The sequence below is a fragment of the Hylobates moloch genome, unplaced genomic scaffold (assembly GCF_009828535.3).
Source record: "Hylobates moloch isolate HMO894 unplaced genomic scaffold, HMol_V3 SCAFFOLD_12, whole genome shotgun sequence".
Lineage (NCBI taxonomy): Eukaryota > Metazoa > Chordata > Mammalia > Primates > Hylobatidae > Hylobates > Hylobates moloch.
In genome coordinates, this window is record NW_026652287.1 from 105,138,913 (window position 1) to 105,151,525 (window position 12,613).

Genomic DNA, 12,613 nt, shown 5'->3' on the forward strand with positions numbered 1-12,613 from the left:
AAAAAAAAAAAAAAAAAAAAAAAAAAGAAATTGATTGCATTGGCTGTTTTTGGTTATCAGCTGTTAGTTGTGGTTACATCCATCAATTTGATTTTTCTAATCCCAATGCTGGGATGTAAATTTCCAGTTACTTGAAATTTCTCTCTTGGGGAAACCATGTTGCAGATAGTCTTCCAATATTGCTTCTCAGTATGATTGTGGAGTGCCCCTTGGGATAAATGCCTTTGTCATTTACAAGCCACTGGAGAGCCAGGCATGGCTGCACCTGCCTCTAGTCCCAGCTGCTTGGGAGGTTGAGGCAGGAGGATCACTTGAACCCAGGAGTTCTGGGCTGTAGTGTGCTCTGCTGATTGGGTGTCCACACTAAGTTTGGCGTCAATATGACCTCCTGGGAGCAGATGACCACCAGCTTGCCTATGTAGGGGTGAACCAGAGCAGGTCAAAACTCCCGTGCTGGTAGGGCTCACATCTGTAATCCCAGCACTTTGGGAGGCCAAGGCGGGCAGATCACCTGAGGTCAGGAGTCCAGGACCAGCCTGGCCAACATGGTGAAACCCCGTCTCTACTGAAAATACAAAATTAGCTGGGCACGGTGGTGCGTGCTTGTAATCTCAGCAATTTTGGAGGCTGAGGCAGGAGAATCACTTGAGCCTGGGAGGCAGAGGTTACAGTGAACCTAGATTGTGCCAGTGTACTCCAGCCTATGTGATAAGAGTGAAACTCAACCTCAAAAAAAAAAAAAGAAAAACTCCCATGCTGATCATTAGTGGGATCGTGCCTATGAATAGCCACTGTGCTCCAGCCTGGGCAACACGGCAACACACCATCTCTAAAAAAATAAAAGCCACTGGAGAAAGCCAGGGTACACAGTGCATAGCAGCACTGTCTCATTGAAACCGTGCAAGTCATATAAATAACTTTAAATATTCTTGTAGCCCCATTTAAAAAGCAAGAAGAGAGCCAGGCACAGTGGCTCATGCCTGTAATCCCAGCACTTTGGGAGGCTGAGGTGGGCAGATCAGTTGAGGCCAGCCTGCCCAACATGGCGAAACCATGTCTCTGCTAAAAATACAAAAGTTAGCCAGGTGCAGTGGCATGCACCTGTAATCCCAGCTACTCGGGAGGCTGAGGCACGAGAATTGCTTGAGCCTGGGAGGCAGCAGTCAGCCAAGATTGCACCATTGCACTCTAGCCTGGATGACAGAGCAAGACTGTCTCAAAAAGAAAAAATGCAAGAAGAAACAGGTGAAACTAACGTTTACCCCTATATATCTCAAATGTTAGCAGTTTAACATGTCAATATGAAAAATTACTGAGATATTTGCATTCTTTCTGTTACGTGACATCTTCAGAATCTAGTGTGCATCTTTTTTTTTTTTTTTTTTTTTGAGATGGAGCCTCGCTCTGTCACCCAGACTGGAGTGCAGTGGCACAATCTTGGCTCACTGCAACTTCCACCTCCCAGGTTCAAGTGATTCTCCTACCTCAGCCTCCCGAGTACCTGGGACTACAGGCATGTGCCACCACACCTGGCTAATTTTGTAGTTTTAGTAGAGATGGGGTTTCTCCATGTTGGTCAGGCTGGTCTCAAACTCCTGACCTCATGTGATCCGCCCGCCTCGGCCTCCCAAAGTGCTGGGATTACAGGCGTGAGCCACCACTCCCGGCCTAGTGTGCATCTTATACTTTCATCACATCTCAGAGTTCACCATAGCGACATTTCAAGTGCCCATTTGACACGTGTAGCCAGCTGGTGTCTGTACTGGTGCAGCTCAACAGCCTGGTCTTTGGTCAGCTGTTTTGTCCTCCTTCCTTTACTACCGGTGTCCTCCTGCCTTTCCCTGTGTTCCTATCCTTGTGTAGCATCTTGTCCTCAAGGAAACCAAATGTGCTAGGAAGATCTGCTGCTTTAGGTAATTGGAATGACAGGTGCCTACTCATTTCAGGCTCCCTAGGATATTATTATTACCACAGAACATTACATTCAGGAAAGAGATTATGGCCAGTTTATTCCAGTTCGGTTCAGTAAAAATGGAATCTAGCACATGCACTTTTGCAGTCCTTTGAAAGTGCTAGATTGGCATAATCACCAAGAAACAGTAATGTGAGTTCCTTCCTCTCCACTCAGCCCCTCTTCATCAGACCTCCTTCAGCGACACAGGGGAAATACAGCAAGGATTGGGTACTACAGAGAGGTGCCCACAGTATCACTTCTCTCCCAAGCCAGGAAAAGAGATGAGATTCCTCTCCCTGATGGTGCCAAGCCAGTGGAAGGGCACTGTGGGGGTTACACCCTCCTGAGTCTAGAGGATCTTGCTTACTACACCTCAGTTACTGGCACACAAGTAGAAGATCAAGTGGGAAAACAGGTGAATGCAGGTGAAATAAGAATGAGGGAGAGTTCTGAGGCTAGTTCAGGAAAGGCCATACAGCGTCTGTCTTTTTTTGCTGGAACACTTGTGCTTGGAGCCCTGAGACACCACTTGAGAAACCCACGGGCCCAAGGCCACCATGCTGTGGGGATGAAGCCACACAGGCTCTGCTCAGGGTGTCAGTTCACTCCTAATCTGAATCTCCCCAGCCTCATCAGGCCTGTGACAGAACAGTCTTCACATGATTCCAGCCTCCCAGCTTTCAAGGTACCTCAGCCTTCAAGTTCCCAGCTGAGGCCCCAAACATGGTGGAGCCGACCAAAGTCATCCCTGAATGTGCCTTTTTTTTTTTTTTTTTTTTTTTTTTGAGAGAGTCTAGCTCTGTTGCCCAGGCTGGAGTGCAATGGCATGATCAAGGCTCACTGCAGCCTCCACCTCCTGGGCTCAAGCAATTCTCCTGCCTCAGCCTCCCAAGTAGCTGGGATTACAGTGTGTGCCACCATGCCTGGCTAATTTTTGTATTTTTAGTAGAGACAAGGTTTCACCATGTTGGCCAGGCTGGTCTCAAACTCCTGACCTCAGGTGATCCACCCGCCTCAGTCTCCCAAAGTGCTGGGATTATAGGAGCAAGTCACTGCACCCAGCCTGAGGTCTGTTTTTTTAACTGTGCAGGCACCCCCTCCACGCCACACTGCCTCTTGCTCCTCCTCTGGCCATGTGATATGTCTGCTCCTACTTCCCCTGCCACCATGAGTAAAAGCTTCCTGACGCCTCCCCAGAAGCTGAGCAGATGCCAGGGCCCTGCTTCCTGTACAGCCTGCAGAACTATGAGCCAGTTAAACCTCTTTTCTTTATAAATTACTCAATCTCAGGCGTTTCTTTATAGCAACGCAAGAATGGCCTAACACAATGACCACAGTTTCTGGGTGTGCAGCCATGAGACTGAGAGGAAGGTCTGGTTCTTTGGCAAGGAAAGGTTCTGTCTCTTTCTGGATGTAAAGGGAGAAATATGCTGCCTACCACCTGCAAGCACAGAGAGGACCATCCTGGACAGAGTCAGCTCAGAGAAGACAGCAAAGCCCAAGCTCATCTACAATTCAAGCAGGGGCCCCACCCTGGAACTTGCATCCTGGCCTTTCATAGCAAATAAATAATAACCTCAGCTGGGCATGGTGGCTCATGCCTGTAATCCCAGCACTTTGGGAGGCTTGCTCGAACCCAGGAGTTCAAGACCAGCCTGGGCAACATAGTGAGACCCCATCTCTACAACAGATAAAAAATTAGCCAGGCATGGTAGCGTGTGCCTGTAGTCCCAGCTACGCAGTAGGCTAAGGCAGGACTATCACTTGAACCCAGGTATTTGAGGCTGCAGTGAGCTATGGTTTCACCACTGCACTCCAGACCATGTTTCTAAAAAAATAAGTAAATAATATCCTAAAGTGTATACAATTTTGAGTTGGATTTCTGGTGTCTGGCAGCCAAAAATGCATCTTGGGTGGAAGAATCACAGAAAGTAGAGAATTAAGTAAACTTTGGCTTCCCATTGTGTTTCTGAAAAAAAGTCAGGGAAGCTGGTGCGATGGTTTGGATATTTGTCCCCTCCAAATCTCAAGTTGAAATGTGATCCCCAGTGTTGGAGGTGGGGCCTGGTGGAGGTATGTGGGCTCTGGGGTGGATCCCACATGAATGGCTTGGTGCTGTCCTCATGGGAATGAGTGAGTTCTCACTTTATGAGTTCATCCAAGAGATGGTTTTTTAAAGGAGCCTGGCACCTCCTCCCCTCTCTCGTTTTTTCTCTCACTATGTGATGCGCCAGCTCCCCTTTGCCTTCCGCCATGATTGGAAGCTTCCTGAGGCCTCCCCATAGTGCAGATGTCAGCACTATGCTTCCTATACAGCCTGCAGAACCGTGAGCCAAGTAAACCTCTTTTCTTTTAAATTACCCATCCTCAGGCATTCCTTTATAGCAGTGTAAACAGACTAACACAGCCAGGGCCCTTGGAAGTTTTGTGGAAGCACTGGGTAGGACTGACGTGTGGTAGTCACTGTCCCTCCTGAGCCTCCGCTTATACTGTATGTGAGAGGGAGATTCTTTCAGGCAGCAAGTATTTTCCAAGCACCAACTGTAGCTCAGGCACAATTCCAGACTCTGGCAACCAAACTGATGAAACTCATGGTCTCAGGAGCTTATATTTTGGTGGGGAAATGGAAAATAGAGAAATTAGGATGTTATGGGCACATTACACAGTAAGTGTTATGTAGAAACAAAATGGTCCAGGAAGGGAAACCCCAGGCTGGGCACAGTGGCTCAAGCCTGTAATCCCAGCACTTTGGGAGGCCAAGGTGGGTGGATCACCTGAGGTCAGGAGTTCGAGACCAGCCTGGCCAACATGGAGTAAACCCCGTCTCTACTAAAAACACAAAATTAGCTGGGCATGGTGGCACGTGCCTGTAATCCCAGCTACTAGGGAGGCTGAGGCAGGAGAATCTCTTGAACCCGGAAGGCAGAGGTTGCAGTGAGCCGAGTTTGCACAATTGCATTCCAGCCTGGGCAACAAGAGCGAAACTCCGCCTCAAAAAAAAAAAAAAAAAAAAAAAAAAAAAAGAAGGGAAACCCCAAGTCCTCTGGACTTATTTTTTTTTTTTTTTTTTTGAGGTAGGGTTTTGCTTTGTCACGAAGGCTGTAGCTTCAACCTCCTGGGCTGAAATGATCTGTCCCACCTCAGCCTCCTGAGTAGGTGGGACTACAGGCATGTGCCACCATGCCTGGTTAACTTTTAAATGTTTTTAGGGATGAGGTCTTGCTATGTTGCCCAGGCTGGTCTCAAACTCCTGGGCCCAAGCGATCCTCTTGTCTCAGCCTCGCAAATGCTGGGATTACAGGCATGAGCCACTGCGCCCAGCCTCTCTGGATTTCTCAGTTACCTGAGCCAATTCATTCCTTTTTGGCTTGGCCCCATGGCAAGTAACACAAATTCAATCCAATTAAAGAAACACAACTGGTAAGCTGGGTGTGGTGGCTCATGCCTGTAATCCCAGCACTTTGGGAAGCCAAGATGGATGGATCATTTGAGGTCAGCAGTTTGAGACCAGCCTGGCCAACATGGTGAAATCCTGTCTCTACTAAAAATACAAAAAAAAAAAAAAAAAAAAAAAAAAATTAGCCGTGCGTAGTGGCACGTGCCTTTACTGCCAGCTACTTGGGAGGCTGAGGCAGGAGAGTTGCTTGAACCCGGGAGGTGGAGCTTGCAGTAAACCAGGATTGCGCCACTACACTCTAGCTTGGGTGACAGAGAAAGGCTCTGTCTCAAAAAAAAAAAAGAGAAAAAAAAAACACACACACACACAACTGGTAAATTACCTGCCCCTCAAAGTGCAGTGATGATTAAATGAGCTCCTAGAATCCCAAAGCATGTGGCAAAATATAAAGCGAATGTAAAACATCTGTTCATTTGCATCACTTGTAAAACTGTCATGCCCATTAAATGCCCAAAAAAAGAGGCTGTTTCTGAAGACAGTCTCTTTGTTATAGTACACACATACTTTATATAGCAGCACACAGACGTATATATTTAGATACCGTACACATTCATATAGAGAGGAGGAGGTTAAAGCTTTAGCTGTCCTTAGGAGAAGCCAAGAGTGATACCATGAAACCACACGTCGCTGACTCTAGCCCACATCTGAACTCAGTGATTTAGATTTCTGCTGGGAGGCTTTCCTGCCTTCAAAGGCCGGTCCATGCCATTTCTTTTTCTTTCTTTCTTTCTTTTTTTTTTTTTAAATCCTTAGGGTCTTACTCTGTCACCCAGGCTGGAGGGCAGTGGTGTGATCATAGTTCACTGTAGCCTGGAGCTCCTAGGCTTAAGCAATCCTGCCTTAGCCTCCTTAGTAGCTGAGACTACAGGCATGCACCACCATGCCCAGCTAATTTTTTATTTTTTGTTAAGACAGGGGCTCACTATGTTGTCCAGGCTGGTCTCGAACTCCCAGACTCAAGCAATCCTCCCACCTTGGCCTCCCAAAGCACTTGGATTACAGTCATGAGCCACCACTCCACCATGGTCCACGCATTTCTGTCACACACTCACCCCCAAGTTCTGTTTCTTTTAGGAGAAGGAGGGCTTTAAAGGAAGGCCTCAGGGTTTACTGCCAAAGGAATTGATTCGTTTATTCTTCTCTTTGAGCCCAGAGTAAACAAGTATAAACCACACAGAAAATGCCCCTGGCCCTATGTGGGTTGCAAGTTAGTGGGCAAGATAGGCAAAGCAGATCATCAGAAGAAAAGCAAGGTGAGTCATAGCGGAGAAAACACTGTAAGACGGGCCAGACGCAGTGGCTCACACCTGTAATTTCAACACTTTGTGAGGCTGAGGCGGGTGGATCACCTGAGGTCAGGAGTTCGAAACCAGCCTGGACAACATGGTGAAACCCGTCTTTACTAAAAAATACAGAAATTACCCAGGCATGGTGGCAGGCACCTGTAATCCCAGCTACTTGGAAGGCTGGGGCAGAAGAATCGCTTGAACATGGGAGGCGAAGGTTGCAGTGAGCCGAGATTGTGCCACTGCACTCCAGCCTGGGCGACAAGAGCAAGACTTCGTCTCAAAAAAAAAAAAGAAAAGAAAAAGTGATAAGATGAATACCAGCCAGAGATGATAACCACTTGGGGATTATTGTGTTTGGTGAATGGGGTGAGGGACGTCACATTAAAACCATGGCATCAGGGCAAACCTCTGTGAAAAGACAGGCAGAGCCACAGCTGGAGAGACCTCTCCAGTCCCGGGGCCTTGGTGAGGAGCTGGGGAGCTTAGATTTACCATGTCCCAGAAGCCACCCTCTCACTGAGCGGATTTCCCTGGCAGTTGCCCCCATCGCATGTGGCTGGTCCCTCAGGAGCCCGTCTCTCAAGAGCTACCTGGTCAGCCAGAGGCTGGATTTTGGAAAGCTGTTCATTTCATTGAGACATCTGGGAACCTTTCTACAAATTCAGGTTCTCTCGGGTTGAGGGAAGGCTGGGCTGCACTATGTTTCGAGGCTCTGGCTTCGTGGGTTTGCCATGAAAGTAAGCTGAAACTCTAGGTCCCTCACTTTCAGGGATCCCTTCAAGACCAAGCACCTAATTTTATCTTTGTAATTTTGAATTATTCTTCTGAAGAGGGACCCCTCAGTTGTGTGAGCCTTAGGCGAAACAAATCTGGATTGACCCCTGGTTCCAGCAACCCTCGTCTTGGAGACTTCTGCATGGACACTGGGAAGACAGAACCCAGCACCGCCAAGGGTAATGGATCTCGCATTTTGATGTGAGTGAAAACCACCTCAAGGTGGAAGGTGTTAAACCTGGGACCTTGCTTTGGTTGGTCCGAGGGGGTTTGGTAATCTGCACACCAAGGCACTGGGTGATTCTGAAACAGACCTGGAACCCTCAAGTGAGAACTGTGCCCAAACTTCCTGAAGCGGTTCCTCTGTGAAGCCCATAGTTCCCAAGTGTGGCCCCATCCCAGGAGCCTCTCAGGTTGAAGGAACGGCTACTAATAAATCACTGACTTTTCACTGGACTCAGGGTAGGCAGAATGGAGTATCTGCCTTGCTTTGCATCAAAAGCGCATCACCCTATCCTGTTCTGTATCTGCCTGAAGGAAGTCCACAGGGTATTCCCAAGACCCATCAGACACCTCACTCATTTTTTCATGATACCCAAGAGACACACTTAGAATGTGCCAGGATACATATATACCAAACACATTATACTCACATCTCATACCCTGAAAAATGACTGGGAGACATAAATACACTGAGATGTCAAAAGGAATAGTCTGTTGCCCAGGCTGGAGTGCAGTGGCACAATCTCGGCTCACTGCAGCCTCTGCCTCCGGGTTCAAGTGATTCTCGTGCCTCAGCCTGTTGAGTAGCTGGGACTACAGGCACGCACCACCATGCCCGGGTAATTTTTTTGTCTTTGTACTAGAGTCAAGGTTTCACCATGTTGGCCAAGCTGGTCTTGAACTCCTGACTTCAGGTGATCCTCCCACCTTGGCCTGTCAAAGTGCTGGGATTACAGGCGTGAGCCACAGTGCCCAGTCGAAGCTGTGTGTTTTTAACTTTTACATAATTGGGAGAGTTCTTTTTAAAATGGTGAAAAATGAACTTTATTATAAAAGCCCATGGCCAGGCGCGGTGGCTCACACCTGTGATCCTAGCACTTTGGGAGGTCGAGGTGGGCAGATCACTGGAGGCCAGGGGTTCGAGACCAGTCTGGCCAACATGGTGAAACCCCGTCTCTACTAAAAATACAAAAATTAGCCAGGCATGGTGGCAGGTGCCTGTAATCCCAGCTATTCAGTACACCACGGCAAGAGAATCGCTTGAACCTGGGAGGCAGAGGTTCCAGTGAGCTGAAATTGTGCCACTGCACTCCAGGCTGGGTGACAGAACGAGGTTCTGTCTCAAAAAAAAAAAAAAAAAAAAAAAAAAAAACTTTCAAAGGAATTAAAAAAACTGAAATAAATGTCTCATAATTTCATGACCCTAACACAACTACTATTTGCATTTCTATACTTTCTCTGCTAGGATTTGACAACTAATGCCCACTGTTTATACAGTTGCAACAGAATCAACAGTTACATTCTACTCCTTTTTTTTTTTTTTTTGAGACGGAGTCTCGCTCTGTCGCCCAGGCTGGAGTGCAGTGGCGCAATCTCGGCTCACTGCAAGCTCCGCCTCCCGGGTTCACGCCATTCTCCTGCCTCAGCCTCTCCGAGTAGCTGGGACTACAGGCGCCCGCCACCACGCCCGGCAAATTTTTTGTATTTTTAGTAGAGACGGGGTTTCACCGTGGTCTGGATCTCCTGACCTCGTGATCCGCCCACCTCGGCCTCCCAAAGTGCTGGGATTACAAGCGTGAGCCACCACGGCTGGCCTACATTCTACTTCTTGAACTACACTTAGAAATTACTCTTCCAGCACCAGGCACGGTGGCTCATGCTTATAATCCCCAACACTTTGGGAGGCCGAGGCGGGTGGATCATGAGGACATGAGTTTGAGACCAGCCTGACCAATATGATGAAACCCCATCTCTACTAAAAATACAAAAATTAGCCGGGTGTGGTGGTGCGTGCCTGTAATCCCAGCTACTCAGGAGGCTGAGGCAGGAGAATTGCTTGGAGCCGGGAGATGGAGGTTGTAGTGAGCTGAGATTACGCCATTGCACTGTAACCTGGGCAACAGAGCGAGAGCAAGACTCTGTCTAAAAAAAAAAAAAAAAAAAAATTCTTCAATTTTGCTAGTCTTAATTATCATTTATGCCTTTTTACTATTGCTTTGAATGGCTCTACCATTCATATTTAAGTCATAGTATTTAACTTCATGCAAACCAGCATCCTTGTGTGTATTTTTTTGGTCCTTTTTTTTCCTTTTTGTGGAGAATGGGGTCTCACTATGCTGCCCAGGCAGGTCTTGAACTCCTGGGCTCAAGGGATCCTCCCACCTTGGCCTCCCAAAGTGTTGGGATTATAGGTGTGAACCACTGTGCCTGGCCTCATATTGTTACTGAATACAGTTGGACTGTTAGCTTTCCAAAATGATTGCACTAGTTGGCACTGATTCGTAAAACTCTCCTCAACTCAAATAGTGATGGCAGACATGTATTTGTCTGCTTGGGCTGTGATCACAAAATACCACAGGCTGGGAGGCTGAATCAACAGGAATTTATTAATATTTTCTCCCTGTTCTGGAGGCTGGAAGTCAGAGTGGGTTCCACGTGAAGCCTCTCTTCCAAGCTTGTAGATGGTTGCCATCCTGCTGTGTCTGCACCTGCCTATGGCCTTTCCTCTGTGTGTGCACAGAGAGGGAGCAATCTCTGGCGTCTCTTGCTGTCTCTCTTTTTTTTTTTTTGAGATGGAGTCTCACTCCGTCGCCCAGGCTGGAGTGCGGTGGTGTGATCTCGGTTCACCACAACCTTCACCTCCCAGGTTCAAGTTATTCTCTTGCCTCAGCCTCCCAAGTAGCTGGGATTATAGCTGCCTGCCACCACGCCTGGCTAATTTTTCGTATTTTTAGTAGAGACAGGGTTTTGCCATATTGGCCAGACTGGTCTCGAACTCCTGACCTCAGGTAATCCACCTGCCTCGGCCTCCCAAAGTGCTGGTACAGGCGAGAGCCACTGTGCATGGTCCTCCCTCTCTTTGAGACAGCGTCTTGCTCTGTCACCCAGGTTGGAGTGCATGGTGTATCATAGCTCACTGCAGCTTTGACCTCCAGGGCTCATGTCATCCTCCCACCTCGGCCCCCCACGCAGCTGGGACTACCAGCACATGCCACGACCAGCTAATTTTTAAGTTTTTTGTAGAGACGAGGTCTAGCTGTGTTGCCCAGGCTGGCTCCTGGGCTCAAGGGATCCCCCTGCCTCAGCCTCCTAAAGTGCTGGGGTTACAAGTGTGAGTCACCTCGCCCAGCCTCTTGCTTTTCTTATAAGGACACTAGTCCTATTGGATGCAGGCGCCACTCCAACAACCTCATTTAGCCTATTTACCTCCCTAAGGCCTTGTCTCCACATATCATCAGATTGTGGGTTAAGGCTTCAACATATGACATTTAATTCAGCTCATACCAGAGGGTGTTTAAGCATTTTCCCATTGAAATGTATTCCCACCTTTCCAGGTGTCCATCTCTCATTTGCTTTTCCTACTGACTTAGAACACAGCTACCTTCCGACACCCTATATAAACCCACCCTGAACTCTACCCCTCTTCACTGCCAGCCTGCCTGGGGTTTTCCCTTGCCCCCCAGAGAGTCTGTGTCCTTTTGCACACATCCTATCCCTGCCAACTCCACTGGACAGACATGAGCCACCCTCTCCTGCCTCACCCCACCCGTCTTTCTTGCTGTTCCACGTTGCTGCACTGTTGTATGGGAGCTGAGACCCACTGCCTCAAATGCCTGAACCAGCCCAGCTGCCCCTGAGGTTAACAAGTGGGAATATCTAGCTTAATAAAACATCCATTTGTGCTCCTTACATCCTGGGCAGGGTGGCAGTGGTAGGAGAACAGCAAACAAATCCCAAAATCTCAATCAGTTCACTTTTGGCAGTGGTTTGGGAAAGGAAATTCTGAAACTATATTAGAGTTATTTTAAGATTCATCAAATTAGTAAAATGCTGAATTTTGGGGTGTCAGGTTCTCAGTGTTAAAGAAGACACAAATATGGGCTGGAGGGAGTCATGAATTGAGTTGGAGGTCTTACTGGATATGTACGTGTATGTGCACAGACACACCTTTGTGTGTGACCTGTGTGCAATCATATCCACATATATTTCGTAGCTCAGCAGAAGACACCTCAACTGGCACCCTATCTTGGTCTCTAATGCCATTATCCACTAAAAGGAACCAGTTCTTCAAAGACATGGCCAATTTCAGGGCTGAGGAAGGGTAGAAAGGAGATGTGCTTGGAACATCCTACTACACCAAAAAGCAAGTAAGTGCTAAGAAAAAAAAAAATGGAGGCATGTCACAAGGATGCAGGAGTCAACTGAAGGGAGTCTCACTGGCCTCATCTAGGACAACTTGAGCACCAAAATAAGATCAGCAGCTAGTTATAAACCACTGAATAAACAGAAATCCTTGAGTCCATTCCAATAATAAAGACAAATTCTTGGGGAGAAGGAAGAGTGCTGGCTGGCAGCAGGATGCTGAGGGCCAGCTGGTCAGCATGGAGGGAGGGCTGGTGTTGGAAAATCACCACCCTGGTAATGATGGATTCAGGCAAGAATCATAAATGAAAGCCAAATTTAGGGGGAAGTTTTGATGAGGAGCAGGATATTTGCATTATCTTTAATCTTTTTGTGACAACTGAAGATCATTGATATTTGCATGATCTTAAAGTATCTTCCCACCGATTCTTATTCGTTAAAAGGAGAAAAAGTTAACTATATTCTTTCTTTGAGACAGGGTCTTGCTCTGTCACCCAGTCTGGAGTGCAGTGGCTCGATCTCGGCTCAATGCAACCTTGACCTCCCAGGTTCAAGCCATCCTCCCACCTCAGCCCCCCAAGTAACTGGGACTGCAGGTGTGCACCACCACACCCAGCTTCAGCCTCGCAAGTGCTGAGATTACAGGTGTAAGCCTCTGCATCTGGCCCAGTTAGCCATACAGTGGAAAAACTGCACTCTAACCAGGTAAGCAAAGAGAACATCACTGACAGGAGGAATGTGGACACCATGCACCCTGGATGGGATGGGGGAAGG